This window comes from Acomys minous (genome assembly GCF_964271855.1).
Source record: "Acomys minous genome assembly, chromosome: 4".
In the NCBI taxonomy this organism is placed as follows: domain Eukaryota; kingdom Metazoa; phylum Chordata; class Mammalia; order Rodentia; family Muridae; genus Acomys; species Acomys minous.
In genome coordinates, this window is record NC_140486.1 from 4,501,379 (window position 1) to 4,521,370 (window position 19,992).

A 19,992-nucleotide genomic window follows, 5' to 3' on the forward strand; every position below is an offset into this window, starting at 1 on the left:
CTTTGTATATCAGGTGGCTTCAAACTCACAGCAATCCACCTGCCTCTGCCCCTCTGGGTGCACCGACATACTCAGCTGTGGGGCATTTTCCTAATGAATGTCTGACTAAGGGAGCCCAGCCCGTGGTGGGGTGATGCCACCCCTAGGTAGGTTGTTGTGGATGATCCAAGAAAGCAGGCTGAGGCTGGCCGTGGTGGCGCACGCCTTTAATCCCAGCACTTGGGAGGCAGAGGCAGGTGGATCATTATAAGTTCGAGGCCAGCCTGGTTTACAAAGCGAGTCCAGGGCACCCTGTCTCCAACTCCCCCCCCCCCCAAAAAAAAATCCACAGGCTGAGCAAACCAAAAAGCAACACTTCTCCATGATCTTCACTTCCGTTCCAGCCTTGGCTTCCCTCAGTGATGGACAGTTACTTGGAAGGATAAGATGAGGCAAGCCCTTAACTTCTGGTCATGTGCTTTATCACACAGTAGAAATCCCAGTTAGGACAGAGATGTGGGAACCGTTTTGGAATAAGCACTCTGACACCAAGGAGTGGATGAAAGGAGATGTCGCTGCTGGACCAAAGCGAGGACAGCCCCTGAAAGGCCTCCATGCTGGGTCCAGTTCACGCGTTCAGTTTATTACGCTAAGTCTGTGCGGTAGGGCAGAACAGTGGGCAAGGTTTTACAGCTGTGGACGTGGCAGCCAGCAATTCGCTAAGGGCGACAACTCATTGTTGCAGCTTTTTCTCCAGGCTTTTCTGTTCCAGAAAGCAAGTGAAGCCATGGTTGGCAAATAGGCCTTCTGAGTACCGCATTAGGCTAATCACTAAATCAGTCACTAAGCCAGTATCTGACAAGTGCTGAAGTACAAAAATACAGGCCCCAGCAGCTGGTGCTCTGCTGCAGCAACACACAACTTATCTGTTGTGAGTATGATCATGCAATATATACTAATCCACGTTATACACCTTAAATATACACATATGTAATTACAAGTTACATATATTTAAATGTATATATATTTACACACACATGAATGTATATCTGTGTATACATCTATAATGGACACACTTATTTTTTTCACAGAAAATTTTTATCATTAGCGTTAACCCTAAAATTTAGGATTGTTCAGAGCAGGAAGCAAATCTAATCAAATATTTTTTCTTTTCCTTTGCTTTTCGTTCGTTCACAGATTGTTTCTGGATGCTCTTGGACTGGCCTTGCAACCTGCTTCTGAGGAAGGTATTCTGTTGTCACTCTGCACAAGTGGTGGCGGTAGGAGAGGTGGGGGGGGGGAACCTCGCTTTCACCCCAGAAGCTCCTTAGAAACTAGAAAGGAAAAGACAGTCTCAGAAAGACTAGCTATTAGAAGCTGGCACTTCTCAACAGTAACGCAGGAAAGGATGTCTAGCGAGGGCTAAGGGTCCTCCTTCAGTGTTCGTGCACGCTAATGTCTAGGAAAGGGTGTCTAGCGAGGGCTAAGGGTCCTCCTTCAGTGCTCCTGCACACTAATGTCTAGCTACTCATAGTTGTTATAGTGAAGGAAAATCCCAATGTTCGGTTTTACCAATGATGACTCAGGTGCCAGATGCTGGGGTGAAAACTTGCTCGGAGAGGCAGAGAGAGTGTCCAGCTGACCTTCTTACTCAGTTCATGTCCCCAAAGAAAAACCAAAAGCAAAAGAGCCTGAAGCTCAGCTGATAGCCCAGGAGGGAAAGGCCTACCAGCTCACCCAACAGCCCAGGAGGAAAAAGCCAAAAGCTAAAAGCCAAAGAGCTAGAGAGCTCCTTCTTCACAGTGTCTTAAATACTCTTCTCTCAAAGCCCCTGGTATCCACTTAATCCCATCAGCTGATTTCTTTCTCTGCCTCTTGACCTAGGGTTAACTTTATTAAATCCTGTGTACAGAAAGCTCTTGGAATGAAAGGTATGTGCCAGGGCTGAGCCAAAACAAACAATAAACAGGTTTTCACAGTTCACAATCTCAGGGTTCACAATGGGATCAAATATCCTGCAGCATTTAGAGGTTTCCAGCTTGCCCCAGACTGTTGAAGGCATTCTCCATGCTGCAGTTTCTCGGCAGCCTGCTCTGTGGGGCTTCCATCCTTACACTTCTTCCCTGCACACCAGCTACAGCTGCAGCGTAAGAAGGCAGGCATGTCGGTCTGGCTCGCTGTGGGCTCCCAGTACTCTCTCTCTTCTCTAGTCTCAGCACATGGAGAAACAGCAGCTTCCTCCAGGGAGATGGCCACCGCTCCCCTTGCAACTCTACAGCTAAGGATCCTTGCCAAGAGACAACCCTGGTCCTGCACAAGGGATAAGGGGACAGTGAGAGAGGAGAGAGTCAGGCACCGCTGTCCGGGAATCCTGCATCCTGGCGGTCAGAGTTGCCTCTTCTTTATGCAGAATTCAGTAGGCAGGGATAGATGCCTGTCATTCCAGAACACAGGTCATAGAATTTTTCCCTCTTGATCATAAGTTTAGTCATCATTGATAAGCCATAACAGAACAGAATCGTCTTTTGCAATTGTTTTCCCTCATCAACCCCACAACCCAACTTTTAAGAATCTTGTCGTTTCACGGGCACTAGACAGAAAGAAAATCTCCAAGCCACCCTGGGCAGAATGTCATGTCCCAAGCAGTGTATAATCAACTTTTAGTAGTCAGAATGCTGCCAGGCATGGTGGTGCATGATGCCTTTAGTCCCAGCAGTTGGGAGGCAGAGACAGGTAGATCTTTGTGAGTTCGAGGCCAGCCTGGTCTACAAAGAGCGTCTAGGACAGCCAGGCCTCTGTGTAACACAGAAACCCTGTCTTGAAAAAAAACAAACAAAAAAGTCAAAGTGCTAACTGTCATCAGGCCTGGGAAAAGTCTTCAGGCCAAAGCTGCTGCAGCTATTCAATTTCTGCCATAGTACAATGTTTATATTTTATATATTTGTAGAATTTATTTATAATGTCTAATCTTGGTATTTTGTTCCTTGGTCATTTGACACCACAGTGGCTCTGTATGAGTTAACTTTTTCTAAGAAAGGAAAGTCTTAATGTTTTATTCTTTTATCATTTACCTACACTATTCTTTGTTCATTAGTAGTAGGAAACGGCTTTTAATATGACCAGCTGCCAACTGCTCCAAATCTTGTTTATCTTTCAAAGTGTACTTTGTTCTGATTATCTTGTTCCTGGGTAAGTGCGGGGGAGGGGAGGGCCACATGTGCCAAGAGGATCTTGGAGTCAGAGCCTCATAAGGAGGTCTCTGGAATCTTTATTGGAGTCCCACCCTCCAGGGCACAAGGAAGACCTTCAAGTAGGGCCAGATAAAGATATCTCCCTAAAAGTGGGAGGGGCAGTGGACTTTCCTGGAAGCTTTTAGAAGCAGTACTCCCGGGAGAAGACATATATGAAATTTCACATCAATCTAATATCCTCAAGTTATACAAATATTAAGATTCCTCCAATCAGCAGGGCACGGTGGCACGTGCCTGTAATCCCAGCACTCGGGAGGCAGAAGCAGGCAGACCTCTGTGAGTTCAAGGCCAGCCTGGTCTACAAAGCAAGTCCAGGACAGCCAAGGTTACACAGAGAAATCCTGTCTCTGTATTAAAATAGAAATCAAGAACAAAACAAACAAAAAGTCCCCCAAGCATGCAACACGTGGAGATCAAAACCAAAAGCGAGAGACAGCGCAACAGCAATTGCACCACAAGGCTCCGCTCTGCTGGCTCTTAGCCAAGCAGCTCTGCTGGTTTTGTGACTTCCACTGTTCCCATTAGCTGTGGTTATGCCAGATCTTCGCCTGCAGGAGCTCCTCACAGAGGAGGCTGGCAGCTGCCCCTGGTGTTAAAGTATGCCAGACACAGGCTCAGCGCCCAGAACACTATCTGCTTGGCAAAGCTCAGGTGGCCTCTAGCCTTTCACATTTTTTATTTTTTATTTTTCAAGACAGGGTTTCTCTGCGCAGCCCTGGCTGTCCTGGACTCACTTTGTAGATCAGGCTGGCCTCAAGCTAAAAAAGCAGACATGAATGCACATCTTCTGTGCCTGTCAGCCAGGGTTCCAATAAATACGAACCCTTGGATGCTCTTGTTTCAATGAGAGCCCCTTCAGTTCCCCTGCCAGCTCCTAGGCAATTCTTAGGTAAGTTCTAGACAGGACGGTATCCACCTGCAGGTCATCCCACATACAGCATAAAGATGTGCGCATCAGTGACACAGTCACATACTACACAGCACTCACGCCTTCACTGCACACACACACAGCAGTCACGCCTTCACTGCACACACACAGAGCAGTCACGCCTTCACTGCACACACACAGAGCAGTCACGCCTTCACTGCACATACACACACAGCAGTCACGTCTTCACTACACACACACAGCAGTCACGTCTTCACTACACACACACAGCAGTCATGTCTTCACTGCACACACACACACAGCAGTCACGCCTTCACTACACACACACAGCAGTCATGTCTTCACTGCACACACACACACAGCAGTCACACCTTCACTGCACACACACACAGCACTCACGCCTTCACTGCACACACACACAGCAGTCACGCCTTCACTGCACACACACAGAGCAGTCACGCCTTCACTGCACACACACAGAGCAGTCACGCCTTCACTGCACATACACACACAGCAGTCACGTCTTCACTACACACACACAGCAGTCATGTCTTCACTGCACACACACACACAGCAGTCACGCCTTCACTACACACACACAGCAGTCACGCCTTCACTACACACACACAGCAGTCATGTCTTCACTGCACACACACACAGCAGTCCTGCCTTCACTGCACACACACACACAGCAGTCACGTCTTCACTACACACACACAGCAGTCATGTCTTCACTGCACACACACACACAGCAGTCACGCCTTCACTACACACACACAGCAGTCATGTCTTCACTGTACACACACACAGCAGTCCTGCCTTCACTGCACACACACACACAGCAGTCACGTCTTCACTACACACACACAGCAGTCATGTCTTCACTGCGCACACACACACACAGCAGTCACGCCTTCACTGCACACACACACAGCAGTCACACCTTCACTGCACAAACACATAGCCCACCCACAACCCGAGACCAGACATTACCCCTTCAGAATGGCTTTATGTACATGGTAAGAAGAATCCACAGGAGGTCAACATATTTTCTCCATGTATCTTGCACATCTCAGCTATTCTAGAATGTTCTTTCTCATTTGAGGGTAAAATGTTCATAGTAATTTTTAAAAACCAGGTCATTTTCTTCAAAACCACATGTGTTGGTCAAGTAAGATGGATCACCAGGTAAAGGTACTCGCTGTTCAAGCCTGAAGGCATGCGCTGGATCTCTGGGGCCCACAAAAAGGTGGGAGAGAGAACCAACTCTACAGAGTTTATCTATGGCTACCACACGCACTTGGAGGCATGCATACCCCACCACAGACAGACAGACAGACAGACAGACAGACACACACACACACACACACACACACACACACACCATGAACTCACACAATAAAACCTTTTAGGGGGCTAGCAAGATGGCTGAGAGGTTAAAGACACTGACTGCTCTTTCAGAGGTCCTGAGGTCAACTCCCAGCAACCACATGGCGGCTCACAACCATCTATAATGTGACCTGATGCCCTCTTCTGTCATACAGCAGTATACGTAGACAGAACACTGTATACATAATAAATAAACCTCTTTTTTAAAAACCTTTTAAATCCACAATGGATTATCAGTAACCCCTAGTGAGTCTAAATTCTGCTCTAGGTGGCTGTTATAATAAGCTTAATCCTTCTCTTATGCTTAACAATTGTAAGCCAAGTCTCCTCCTCCTGCTGTCACCTGACTCCCAGCCCTCCTTGTATAGGACCATAGGTAGTCTGCTGTAAAAACTAAAAGCTGCTCTCAGTGTCTTATATTGCTCTGCAGCCCAGGCTGGCCTCGAGCTCACACCAATCTTCTTGCTTTAGCCTCACATCCTGGAAGTGCAGTGTGAGTCCCTCTACCATCCTTAACCACTTAATGCCTCAGGTTACTGATCTGCGACATGGGGCAACTTCTACCCCATGTGACTGTCAATGCCTTCCTGCCTCACATGCTGTAGGACGGACAGAAGTGCTGCCTGTGAAACATTGGGACTTCTAGTAAGGAGCAGACTGGGGGTGGTATGGGATCCCCTTTCTCTCCAGGGTTCCGGGCTATGGAGGAATCCTGGCAGCATCACGCAGTTTCTAATGAAGAGATGTCACCTGTCCTACCAGCGCGAGGTTCAGCACAGTAGATGGGTAAACCCTGTCCCCAGAACCCCCCACCTCACCCCCAGCAGCTTCTTAGGAGAACCACGGGCCCTTGAGTTGCAAAGATTTATCTTTCTGTCACTCATATCAGCTACTTTCCAGTTGCAAAAACAGTGGAAAGAGTGCAGCTGGGGGTGGGGGCAGGGTGGCCTCGGCCACTGCCTGTGCCTGTGAGGACAGACTCAGGCTGCCCCTCCCACCCACCCCATCCCACCCACTGTGTGGGAGGAAGGCCTTGCCAGAGCACCGGTCAGTGACAGGTGCTCCAAACCTGCCTAGGGAAAATATGGTTGTCATCCGCCTCCCTGGGAATACGTGCCACCCTCTAGCTGGTCACACCTCTGAGAGGGTTTCACCTGCTGCCCACCAGAGACTGTCTAGGATACCTGCTCTGAAGGCTTTGACCAGTTCTGAAGATTCCTCCATGCCTTGCAGGCTCACACCTAGCGCTCTCATAGAACACACCTGTGTGAAAAGGGACTCTACCAGCTACTGAGGCTTTCCTGGTGCTGGAAGCTACACTAGAGAAGTGGCCTGAAGGAGGAGGTCCACACCTGTCTCCGTGCACCTGTCTCCGTGCACCCGTCTCCGTGCACCCGTCTCCGTGCACCTGTCTCCGTGCACCCGTCTCCGTGCACCTGTCTCCATTTCCCTCAGCCCTAGAGCAGGACTGTGGCCTTTACAAGCTGTGGTCTGTTTTGCTGTTTCAAGATGGACAGGAACATCGCAGCCAAGGGCTTGAACTTTAAAATCTCCCTGTCCTGTGTCAGCCCTCCACACACTGAAGTAAGGAGGAGGAGAGGATCTCAGTCCCCAAAGCACAGTGCCCCAGTTTCCAGTGACTCAGGGCATGTTAGCAAAGCTTTTCAAAAATTTTGTGACTCTTTTTCCATAAAGTGTATTACAGATATTCCTTATTATCCTCAAGGACAAGGTGTGGTGGAACAAGCTCATTCTACCATAAAAAACTATTTACAAAAAGTAAAGAAGGGGGAGCTTTACCCTCAATCACCTAGAAATGCTTTGAGTCATGTTCTCTTTATTTTACATTTTTTTACTGCTTGATGCCAAAGGAAATTCTGCACCCGATCAATTCTGGCACACTAATACTCAGTCAACCTTTGCTAGAGTAACATGGAAGGATCCTTTAACTGCACAGTAGAATGGACCCGACCCTGTATTAATATGGGGTCAAGGCTCTGTTTGTGTTTTCTCACAGGAACATGATGCTGCATGCTGGCTACCTGAGAGGCTTGTGCGTCAAGTGGATGCTGGCATGGATGAGTCTGCTGATGATGAAGGAGGTGAAGCTTCATTGGACACTTATTCCTGATTATTCTCTTCTTCAGCCTGCTTCTTGGGATAACTTATGTCAACAATGCTCACTGCTTGGTTTCCCTGTGTATAAGGAGGAAAGGAGAATTCAAATGTTCCAGTACCTATGAGGCATCCTCCTTGCAGACCTGACAGAACCTTGGAGCCAGTGCTTTGCAGAGACTCCAGGATATTTTCCTGTGGAAGCTCAGATTTTAAGCTTTACAAGTACTTTCCCACCCTAATTGTTAGGGTCAGTTTCAGCTGCAGGACTGTGGAGAACTGAGAAGGGTCTTGTGGCGTGCTGTTGGGTGGTAAAGTCTCTGCTATAATTCTTATATCTACTATTGTTTTTGCCGTTGTTTTACTAATATTGTTTATGCCTTAACTACTAGGTTAGCGATTTGAGATGACTGAGCAAGTTACAGTGTCATGCTAGACTTCCCTAGACTCCTTATGAGTAGGATGCAGCTAGATTCACATTCAGTATAATCTTTTTAGAATTAACAGTATTCTATAGCATGGATTAGCCTTGGCAGGGATGGCAGGGCTCAAAATTATAGCCTGTGCCTTCCTCCTTTCTAACACAACTCATGTCTCAGCAATTGCAGCCGATACAAGCACAAGCACATGGCATAGAGCTCAGACACACTGCCCTTCTTCGTTTGTGGATATGGAGGCAAGCCAGAGATGGGTAAGAGTGAGTCTGAGCCTAATCTAACCTAAGACAGGCCATGAATGATGGGCTTCATGTGCCAATGACGGGTAAAGGTAAGAATTCAACTCACCGACCTAAGACAGACTCGTCATAATTTTATTTTAGAAAGGGCAGGTGTGGGGAGCCATGCTAAATTCTGCCATGTTAGAAATCCTATGCTTAGGCTGCATGCTGTGACCTTTGAGTGGCCGACCCTTGCAGAAGGAGGTCTTGTGTTCTAGGCTATCTTTGGATTATCCACCCAGAGAAATAGGGAAGTTCTTACAAGGAGCTAGACAGAGAAATAGGGAAGTTCTTACAGGGTGCCACCCAAAGGATTAAGGAAGTTCTTACAGGGACCTGTTCAGGGGATTGTATTCTTGCCTAGGGGCTGGGGAGAGTGGGATTGGAATAGATCCTGTTGACCTTGCTATATAAAGTCTTATCATCCTCATTAAAGAGAGTCTTGACCAGAAATTTCCAGACTTGACTCAATTTTCTCTAGTCTCTGTCCTCCACTTTCAATCCACACCCCTCTCTCAGGTGAACCCTGGTTCCATTTATCCTGCGGGTCGGGACAAGTCACCCTTTCAAAAACTAACAGTCCTCCCTCTTTAGAAGGGTGCTGGGTGGAACAGAGGGGCTTTGAGAACACACGTGTTGCTCAGAAAAAGACACCCAGCCTCTGGCAGCCAATAGCATGTGAGTCAGAGACTATCCTTGTAGAACCCCAAAAGAATGGCATCCATCAGACCTTGAGGGCAGAGAGAGGGCATGTAGAGAGGAAAGCATTGGGAAGGAAAAGCTTACACTGAGTTCCCCAAGATCCCTGGCGATAGGGAGAGACCAGACCAGCCAAGAACAACTGCCGTGTCCCAGGTTCCCTGAGACCAGAGCCTACGCGTTTGTCTGTTTCACCTCCAGGTGAAGTGGAATAAACCGTTAGCTACTGGTTTACCGATTGGTTCAGTGGCTTACTTAATGCACTGCTCCTACCAACCATTTGCCAAGCATGCCTTCACTTGCTGCCTGAAACAGACAGCTCTGGAGAAACAGCTGAAACAACAGGCCGTTGCCCTTAACAACCTGCTGACTGCTGCATAAGCTTCTGCACAATCTAGCCTGCTGCCCTGCCTCAGCTTGTGGGGCTAGAGCATAAAGGGAACATACCAAGCAGACCCAGCAGCGAGGCCTTTCCGGAGCTGTCCTGGCTTCGGTCCACCATCACACCTCCCCTGTTCCACGTTCCTTGGTGTCAGAGTCTTACTCCAGAAAGAGTCCTGCATCTCCCAGAGCCTCTGCAGCACTCTCGCCCAGCTCAGCACTTTAACCTGTAGGTCCAAGAACCACACAGGATTCCTGTCCAGGGCTACCACCTGGCCCTGGCCCTGCTGACCAGGTAGCAGGTTTTGGATCTTGAGCAGTTTCTAGTCTTGGAGGCCAAGGACATCCAGGTCAAACAGACGTGCCTCTTAAGGTAAGCAATCCAGTATCCTGGAGTCCTTCTTCTCATTGTCAGTCAAACCTGTGGTACTTGGGAAAGTCCTCTTTGGGTGACAGGCAGCAACACCCCACATGGTGTGAGCCTAGTGCAGGGCCAGGTCATGGGATGTCACCTTCTGGGAAGTTAGATTGTAAGGTCTGATCAAAATCCTCTATTCACTCTTAAAAACCCCACTTCAAAGCACAGCAACTGCATGCTCCTTAACATTTTAATAAATAATGCACTCAAAAAACATATTCCTGCCAAAAAACAGAAGCTGCAGCTTGGTCAGGCTGTGAGTCTGAGGAAGCCACAACGTGAAGGAGAGAGGTTCCTCTGCCTGTCCCGAAACAGTAGCATAAACAGCCCACAGCTTGTCTAGCCTGTGGCATGTGAGCTACACAGGCCTGCTCTAGGACTTAGCACTCTATAACATGTGGTGTCACACACATGCTCCAGCATGAGCCCTGGGTACCTCAAACCAGGAGAGGGCTACTTCTTCCCCACAGAATAGTTACAGAAAGGCAGAATAAAACATATGCCACTCCAGTGAGCCCACAAGATGTGTATAAAGATGAAGCAAGAAAAAATGTACCCTGTCCCCCCAATATAATATAACTGGCCTGGTTGATACCCTGTCAAAGAGGCAGAGGGACGAAAGGAACAGATAGCACAGTTGTTAATGTATACAAAGCCAGACAAACACAAAACTCAGAGGAAGGGCAAGTAGGTTGACACCTGCATACTTTGGTGTGGTGTGTGTGTGTGTGTGTGTGTGTGTGTGTGTGTGTGTGTGTGTGTGTGTGTGTAAGGGGCAGGGGAGGGCTTGGAGAAGCTTTGGAAGTAGAAAGAAAGAAGAGCTGGGAGTGCACAAAGTGGGAGTGGACAAAACTGTTTGTTTTTCATCCTCATTGTTTTCCTTGTTAGTAGCATTAAGATAGTTGCACACCAGACTCAGAAGTGCACGCCTGTAACCTCAGCACTTGGGGAAGCAGTGGCAGGAGGGTCTCTGTGAGTTCAAGGTCAGCCTGGTCTAGGATAGCCAAGGCTACACAGAGAAACCCTGTCTTGAAGAACAGAGAGGTGGGGGGATGAAGGAGGAGGAGGAGGAGGAGGAGGAGGGAGAAGAGGAGGAGGAGGAGGAGGAAAGAGAGAAAGAAAGAAAAGGGTAGTTGCACATTCTTTTGGTAGACAGGGGAGTTCATTTTTAAGGAAGAAGGCGATGGGCACAGAGACCATTGCTGATGTGTTAATTGTCCTGTCACATTAAGCACATGAGATGCTGCCCTCATCCTTAGTCCCCTTGAGGGTTTAAGAGCACTATGAGTTGCAGGGAGCTTTAAACTCCCTTTATTCCTATCTTCGTTACAGACCTCAGGAAAGATATCTTTTCTGATTTCAGACTCAAAAGGCACCAATAGAGCCTCATGTGGTGGTTACAATCAGTGCCCCATTCAATCACCTTTGTCAGCTGACCTGAAGCTACAAGGTGTTAATGCTGTGGCTCTGGAGAGGTCCAGGGTCGGGTCTCTGGGCTGGATGTGGATGCCCTTCTGGTTCGCTTCATCTCTTGGGTCAGCAGAGCTGATGGCTCAGGCAACCGATCAGGACTGAAAGAGATAGGAGGGAAGGGGGAAAGAGCCCAGGGTTTCTTCTCTAGGGACTGGCTGTACCGCAGCTGAGGAGGAAAACTTAAACTGACACGATCTTCCTCTAGCTGAGGCGGTAAAAGGGCTTTAGCCAGAAACTGCAGGGCTCTTTGATCTGCAGATAGGGCTCCTCATGGAGATCTCCAGTAAGCCAAGGTAAACCTAGGCTCATTAGCCATAGAAGGCTGATGGCCCTGAGTCTGCTAACTTATTTGCGAATCTACAGGGAAATAAGAAATAAGAGAGAGATAGAAAGGAAAACAAACAAACAAACAAACAAACAAAACAAAACACTCACACACATGCATTCAAGAGAAAAGGTGGATGAAGTCAGGCATCTTAACTTCAACTGAAGTTAGTTTCCCAATTTCAACACATACATTCAAGAGAAAAGGTGGATGAAGTCAGGCATCTTAACTTCAACTGAAGTTAGTTTCTCAATTTAAATGCTGCCGTTTATTGTTGGTCACCGTGCATATACTTGTGAGAAAAGGGAATTGCCTCATTCTAAAATACAACAGGTTACATGTTTTAAAGCTAAGCATTTCTTATCTAGGTATCCATTACATAAGCTCACAGTGAGTTCAGAGTGACAAAGGTCTAAGGTTAATAGGGTCTGAAACTTACAAGAATATACAACATATCAATTAGGATGGATCTAACTATACATTATCCAGCTATCTCTTAGTTCATGGTGAGTTCAGGACAATAATTTTATCTGTCTTTCACTCTAAAAAACAGAGGAAGTTCAGACATCTCTAGGTAGCTTCATCCATCTTGGGATCATGGGAAGTTTAAAGCAACTTGCCCATATTTATGGTGAAATACCAGGATTCGTGATGCCATCTGGAATGGAGGTTTATCTGCAGCCACAAATCTGCTGCAAGGCTATCCCTAGTGAGGCGTCAAAGGTCCACAAAGGTATTTATTGTGGCCATAAACTCTCTAAAGTTGTTTTAGGAGATCTAATACAACTTAACTTTTAAAACTATTTGAATCAAATCAGGAATTCCATAATCAGGGATTGATTAATTCATCTGAACAATAAACAGTACATCCTCCAACAAGATCCTACAGGAATTTTGCTCAATCAGAGCTGATCAATACCCAGAAAGTAACAGTTCACACCAATGCCAGAAGATTTTTCTTTTTGGTTGTTCGAGACAGGGTTTCTCTGTGTAATCTTAGATGTCCTGGACTCACTCTGTAGACCAAGCTGGACTTAGACTCACAGTGATTCACCTGCCTCTGCCTCTCCAGGTGCCAGGATTAAAGGCATGAGCCACCATGCCCAACTCTAATGCCAGATTTTAGAGAGATTCAGCAATGCACAATTGACAGGGTAGTCAGAGGCTGGAAGCAATTCTGGGGTGCATCATGGTACAGACCTTGCAAAATACCAGATCAACTCCAGAGACCTCTCATGCCTACTGAACATCCCCAAATCAATGACTCCTGACAGCATGTCAGAGGCTGGAAGCAGTTCTCGGGGTTCATCACGGTACAGACCTTGTGAAAACTGGATCATCTCCTAGACAGTCCACATGCCTAGAGAGCTCCCTTAACAGGGTGGCTCTTGGCAACAGAGGGCCCAGGACTCAGAATGAGGTCTTCCTCCACACTAGGCTTCAGTGATTTCTGCATCACCTTGCTTTCTCAGAAGCTCACGTTGGGTTTTCCAAGCTGGGCCTCCTTCACTGGTATCATTCATCAGTCAGCAGTGTGTGGGCCGCGCCTTTGGTGCCGGGAAGGACTCTAAGTCAAACTGGACCTCAGCCAAAGCTTTTGGGTCAAAGTGTCTAAGGAGACAACAGTAGAAGACAGTACAGAAGCTCAGTTTTATGGCTTTGCCAGGCATGGATGACAGTCACAGGTCTGTGGCAGAAGGGCAGAGGGTATTAAATGTACTATTGGTACACAGCCACAGGAGACAGGCGAGGCTCAGGAGAAAAAAACTGTATCCCCTGGAGCTGAGAGGGTGGGACCTTTTCTAGCAGCAAGGATGGGCTAGGATTATCTTGCAGACACTGTGTGTGTCCATATCTGAGGGCTCAGGCATATTTCTGACATCTTGTTAAGCAGTATGTTTTACACATCTGTTGTCTCTCTTGAGCATGGTCAGAGTCAAAACATTGGTATATCATAAGTCCCTGGGTCAGGGTGGTCAGCTTGTTGGGATGTTTGATTTTCGGCTGCCTGTACATTTTTAAGGAGCTTTGCTCCTTGGAACTTCTACCTTCATGTTGAGGGAGGGTAGTTCCCTGAAGGAGGCCCCGCCTCAGCTGCTGCCTGGTCACTGCCCCAGCTCTCCTAGGGAAATCCTTCAACCTTGTTCTGTCTGACCTGGATTAACACAATCCAGAAAAACCTGACGGTTTTGTTTTCTTGCTGTGTATTTTGTTTTAAATCAATCTCTGTGAAAAAAGAGGCTAATAGAACAGGTTTTTTGCCCCCTGTAATAATAAAGTCACTGAAGCAGAACTGGAACAGAGAAGCCTCTGTCCCAGGAACGTAAGGACTCCAGGAGCCTTGGTGAGTAAAGTGTGTGGTGCCTGTTCCTGCAGCCTCTTGTGTCTCAGGCAACCTCTGTTTGGCAAACGGGGAACTGGAGGGTCTCAGGTGTAGCTTCAAGAGGGGCACTGAGCAGGGCTGTTGCGCAAAGACTTTGTTTTAGAAGTTATTAACGCCATGCACAGACGGACAGACAGACAGAGGTCGTGGGGGCTCTGAGTACAGCTCTGCCTTCAGCAGCACAGAGAGATGGCGCGGCGATGCCGCTAGGCCCTTGCGGTGGAGTTGGGTCTGTTCTTACAGTTCTGTGAGAAGGGAGCCGAGCCGGCAGCCAGGCTCTCTAAGTCTCTAGCAGGTAGCTGGGAGCTCAGCGGGGATCAGAATACAAGGCCACCAATAGGCTTTTGATGTGAACTCACTTCCCAGGTGAGAGAGACATCCTGGCACCTAGAAGTCAGTTAGCTCAGGTGTCCCAGACCAACAGGGCACCTGTCAGTGTCTGCAGGAGAGGAGCCGCCTCAGGAATTGTGGTCTGAGCAGCAGTCTGGTTTGGATTCTAACATTACATGCCTAGCTTTCCCATGTATATAGAAATAAGAGACTAGTTTTATAGGAAAGAGAGGGAGAGGAGAAGGCCCAAGGGCCAATGGGCGTCGTTTCTCCTCTGACTAGCGCAGTAGCTGCTTGATTCCAGCTTTCTGCTCTCAGCCCTGCTATTGGTGTTGTAACTGGGTCGTCCTTGGTAAAGGCTGCTCTGGACTAGGTGGTTCAGGGTCAGCCAAACACATATGTTGACCAGCCTGGAGCAAGAGGAAGGGGAAAGGACAAGTGATGTCGTCACAGGAGATAGAATGTCAGGGTGTCAAGTGTCTAATGATTTGGGTCCTTCGTGATTCCACCCAACATTCCAGAAGTCCAATTAGGAGCCTCCTCTTGTTAGCATCACTCTGTGGAAGTGTGTAGGCTTCTACTTTTTCCTTATGGAAATGAGCTTAGGCCAAACTTGGCCCCAACTACAGCTTCTGGGTCATTGGAGTGCAGAGCAGGACCGTACAGAAACTCACGGTCCTTGTGACTGCCATGTGGGAAAGCTAAGAAGAGTCCTAGGATCTGCTCATCAGGGCATGTGGGCAGCATGGCAGAGTACAGCCAAGGAGCTTAAAGTATCTGAAGCTAAGGCTGGGACGATGGGAACCGTGTTCCAGATACACAATGAGCAGCACTAATAAGCAGGAACCCACGCTTGAGCCAGCCAGGAAGAAGCCAGGCCGGGCCTCTGTCCCGGAAGCCCACATGCAGGCTCCCTTCCTGTTGCCCAAACACAAAATCCAGTAGAATGGTTTGAGGCCCAGCGTGACTGTCACACAAGAAAACAGAGAGACCAAGGAACAAGAGGGGGCAGCATGCTCTCTCCAACTTGGTAAGAGGAAGCAAAGAGAAGGGCACAGGATGGGCAGGAGGTGAAGAGTGTACCAGCAAGCCCCTTTGTCTGCCCCGGCTTCCAGTTAGCGCCCCCAACAACAGAGCTCGGTCCCCTGACAAAGGAGGTGGCTTCACGGAACTCTGACATCTCAGTCCTTGTACCTAAAGATGTGAGTGCTTCTTCCCTTCCCTTCCCTTCCTGTGGCCTTTCTTTTTCCATTCAAACTCTCCTCTTCCTCCTCTTCCTCCTCCTCTTCTTCCTCCTCCTCCTCCTCCTCCTCCTCTTTTTCTTTATTTAGAAACAGGGTCTCACTATGAAGCCCTGGCTGACCTGGAGCTCACTCTGTAGACCAGGCTAGCCTCAAAACCAGATCCACTTGAGGCATGTGCCACCATGTGTACCCTCTTTTCTTTTTAAAAATCACTTTAAAAATAAAAATAAAAAGGTTCATGAGTGTCCTCCACCCAACCTGAGTAACTCTGGATAGCTGGTGGCTTCTGAAGAAGAGGCATTTTTCTTTAAGGATAGGGCCTGGTGGGTCTGCCATGTTCAAGTGCACAGTCCCACACAAATTGGACTGGATGGGGTATTTAAAAAAAAACAAAACAGCCTGGCATGGTGGCACACACCTTTAATTCCAGCACTTGAGAGGCAGAGGTAGGTGGGTCTTTGTGAGTTTGAGGCCAGCCTGGTCTATAGAGTGAGTTCTAAGACAGCCAGGGCTGTTACACAGAGAAATTCTGTCTTGTAAAACAAAGCAGAAAAACAACATTGGAGGGAGGTTGGGAGGTGAGGTGGGTCTGGGGGAGTTGGGAGAGGAGTAGAATTAATATGATTAAAGTTACATAAGAGTCTCAGTTACTAAAGTATTTTAATTAAAACCTTCTTAATAACAACCAGATGAAAAATAAATTCAGATGTCAATCTAGACAACAGCTTGCCAAGAATTTTCCTGTCAGATTGCAATGTAGCGTGATGGTGTAACATTTCTACACGGCCCTGGTCAGTCCTCAGAAGTGAGGGGAGAAGGGAATAGCATTTTGTGTCTCAAAGAGCTAACATGAGTTTTCCTTGGTGCGCTGAGGTATTTTTGTGTTATTGTTGTTTTAACTTTGTGGAAGGCAACACTGGTTGTTTCCCATCCAGTTCAATCGCGGCTGAACCAGCTGTGTCTAGAGTGAGGGCAGAGGACACCAACAGATCACCAGCGCCACCTACTGGTCCAAGACGATTCCTATCAAGAGCGAGGCTCGCGGGACCCTTAATTTTAACCCCTCCCGTCCCTGACAGGTTTCAGATTCTCAGTAATGGCCAAGTACAGTTACTTTGCGTCTGTCTGTATTCTAATGCACACGTCTTACCATTCAGCCAGGTAAGGCATGCAGTTCAACTGTTTTAGTCTGTTCGCAGGGTTAACCCACCACTGCCACAGCCCGTGTCACTCACAGGACACTCGCTCCTCACTGACAGTCCCTGCCTCCTTCGCCCTGCCGGACTCCTGTCCCCATGTGCTGATCTGGACTCTTATATAAAGGGACACATTCGATAAGAAGTCTTTTGTGTCTGGCTTTTCTTTCAGCGCTGATTTGTCAAGGCAAGTGCTCAGCCCATGAACTATGCCCAACTCCTCCAATATGTTTTATGACCAAGTATTTTATCATTTTGTCAGCCAAATACTATCAAATTACGTGATATACCGCCTTTGCTTACCCGTGCAGCTCAGGATGGACATTCGGCTGCTTCTGCCTTTTGGCTACTATACAGAATGCTGCTGCAGCCGTTTTATCAAGCTTTTGGTGTCACCTTTTTAGTTCTCTTGCCTATTTGACTCAGAGTAGAACTGACAGGTCATATAGGGACATATTTAACCATGTGCAGAATGGTTAGACTGTTTTCCTCTTAGTTTTGTTTGTTTGTTTGTTGTTTTAGGTAGGGTCTCTCTGTTATGTAGCTCTGGCTGTCTTGGAACTTGCTATGTAGACTAGGCTGGCCTTGAACACACCTCTGCCCCGCCTCTGCCTTGAGAGCTGGGTTCAAAGGTGTGCACCACCACATCAGGCCAGACTGTTTTTCAAAGATTGTGTCATTTTATTTTATTTATTTAATTATGTTTTAAACAGGTTGCAAATGTGTCACCCAAGTGCAGTCTTGTTCAATTTAGCATGAGATCATGTCTAGCCAAGGAGGAAATTTTTCCCTAAAGATATCCAAGGACATCTAGGTAGAATTCCTCCGAGGGAGTGGCCAGAGGGTGGAGATGACAGATTAGAGGACTGGAAAGGAAGGGAGGGACAGGGTCTCTTCAGAGGCTAGGGAGGGGAGAGAAAGAGTGTGTCAGAGAACAGAGAGACACGAACCCAGGCCACGTGCTTCAGGCCACGTGCTCCCAGGCCACGTGCTTCAGGCCACGTGCTCCCAGGCCACATGCTCCCAGGCCGCAGCCACCTCTCAGTGTCACTTATAACAAAGAAATGTCTAAGTTTCTTCTCTTTGTTTTTTAAGACATCCTAATTGTAGGAGCTGGGAGGAAACCCCACCGCTCTGCACAGGATTTAGGCATTATGAGGTTTTCTGTGCACTTCTGCTTGGTTTCACCTGGTACCCCTCCCCACCCCAGCCCCCAGCCCCAATCTCAAGCAAAGTCCCTCACCTCTGTCTTTCAGAACTGGCTCTGCTCATAGGAAGTAGACCCAGGGGGCAGATTGTATCATAGGAATAACTCGTTTCGTGGCTTAAAGACGAGCTCATTAACTGCTGTAGGTACCACTGGCATCCCTGTCTACTCTCAGTGTGTGGGGTGGTTCTGAAACCTCTGAGGTCTAATTAAAGTCCATTGGTATCAGAAGGCGCCATGCAGGGTGCCAAGGGAGAAACATGGTCCATTGTCCTACCCAGGTGCTGGGAAGAAATTCATGTCTGGTAATGTTAACCTATCCTGGAGTCACTTTGTAGACCAGGCTGGCCTCGAACTCACATCAATCTGCCTGCCTCTGCCCCCTGAATACCGGAATTAAAGGTGTGTGCCACCACACCCAGCTCTAAATACTCATTCTTATAAACCCACAGATTAGTGTTGTTCTCGCCTCTTCTTAAAGAAGCTTCTTTTCATAATTTATTTTTTAAGGTTTTTCAAAAAATGCTCATTGGAAGCCGGGTGTGGTGGCACACACCTTTAATCCCTGCACTTGAAAGGCAGAGGCAGGTGGATTGCTGTGAGTTCAAGGCCAGCCTGGTCTACAAAGCAAGTCCAGGACAGCCAAGGCTACACAGAGACCTTGCCTCAAAAAAAAAAAATGCTCATTGGTGTTTTGCCTGCATGTATATCTATCTGAGGGTGTCAGCTCCCCCAGAACTAGAGTTACAGAGAGTTGTGAGCTGCCGTGTGAGTGCTAGGAATCGAACCCAGGTCCTCTGGAAGAGCAGACAATGCTTTTAAATACTGATCCATATCCAGCCCAAAAGAGGCTTCTTTTTGCAATAGATAAAGGCTGTGACAGAGACCCACAGCTGGTCAAAATTCAGAGAATAGTGACTGTGTGATGTCACGCCCCAACCGATGTATCTACAATGCAATCCATATACCCAAGCCATAGAAAACATTAGGAAGAGAGGGGAAAGAAAGACCCCAGGAGGCAGGACACTGGGGTGCCTGCTACTAGATAGTGTCCCCTGAACGTGACAGGGAAAGTGCACCCATGAACTCACAACAGCATGGTTATTAAAATAAGCCCAGCGTGATGGCACAAGCTGTCATGCCGACATGGACAGGGAAAATTCAATAGGCCCTACCTGTAGATGAAGACCTGCAAGCTGAATCCAGGAGTGGGAGAAGCTGTTTCCTCCAGGAACAAGCTCCTACATAGGTTCCACAAGGCCATGTGGTCAGCCCTAGCTGTGTGTACATATGAGGAGGGCTAAACAGACTCAGTGGGTCATACGTACATGTGTGTATGTCACTGTGGTGGTTTGAAAAGCATGGCCCCTAGATGGTCGTACATTTAAAAACAGTTGGTGCAGGGCTCTCTGTGTTCCAGGCTCTCAGGGTTCCGGGCTCCCAGCGTTCAGTCAGGGCTCCCAGCGTTCAGTCAGGGCTCCCAGCATTCCGGGCGCTCAGCGTTCAGGGCGCTCAGCGTTCCGGGCTCCCAGCGTTCAGTCAGGGCTCCCAGCATTCCAGGCTCCCAGCATTCCAGGCTCCCAGCGTTCCGGGCTCTCAGCCTTCCGGGCTCTCAGCGTTCTGGGCTCTCAGCGTTCAGGGCTCCCAGCGTTCAGGGCTCTCAGCGTTCAGGGCTCTCAGCGTTCAGTCAGGGCTCAGTGTTCTGGGCTCCCTGCATTCTGGGCTCCCAGCATTTAGGGTTCTCAGCGTTCAGTTGGGGCTCCCAGCACTCCAGGCTCCCAGCGTTCAGGGCTCCCAGCGTTCCGGGCTCTCAGTGTTCCGGGCTCTCAGCGTTCCGGGCTCCCAGCGTTCCGGGCTCCCAGCGTTCCGGGCTCTCAGCGTTCTGGGCTCCCAGCGTTCAGGGCTCTCAGTGTTCCTGGCTCTCAGAGTTCCGGGCTCTCAGTGTTCCGGGCTCCCAGCGATCTGGGCTCCCAGCGTTCAGGGTGTAAGACCCCC

The 19,992-nt window shown here is 48.2% G+C and overlaps 1 protein-coding gene and 1 long non-coding RNA gene across 7 annotated transcripts in view; one reads left to right on the forward strand and one right to left on the reverse strand.

The window, feature by feature from the left end:
• Positions 1-534: 534 nt before the first annotated feature.
• LOC311596643 lies at positions 535-19,936 on the reverse strand. Of its 2 annotated transcripts, XR_014778915.1 has the most exons (5): positions 19,173-19,936; positions 11,263-11,410; positions 5,063-7,704; positions 4,688-4,730; positions 535-4,213 (listed from the first exon to the last, which is right to left on the reverse strand). It is a non-coding gene; the product is annotated as an uncharacterized lncRNA (long non-coding RNA). The 2 variants fall into 2 exon arrangements; XR_014778914.1 differs by lacking the exon at positions 11,263-11,410.
• CNDP1 (carnosine dipeptidase 1) overlaps positions 14,320-19,992 on the forward strand; it is a 38,922-nt gene continuing 33,249 nt past the window's right edge. The window contains exons 1-2 of one of the 5 annotated variants that reach the window (XM_084780287.1): positions 14,320-15,552; positions 16,783-16,977. The gene's annotated coding sequence lies outside the window, so the exon portion shown is untranslated. Of the gene's footprint in view, positions 15,553-16,572; positions 16,978-19,992 lie in introns of those variants that run through there. The other 4 variants (XM_084780288.1, XM_084780289.1, XM_084780291.1 and 1 more) reach the window with 4 other exon arrangements.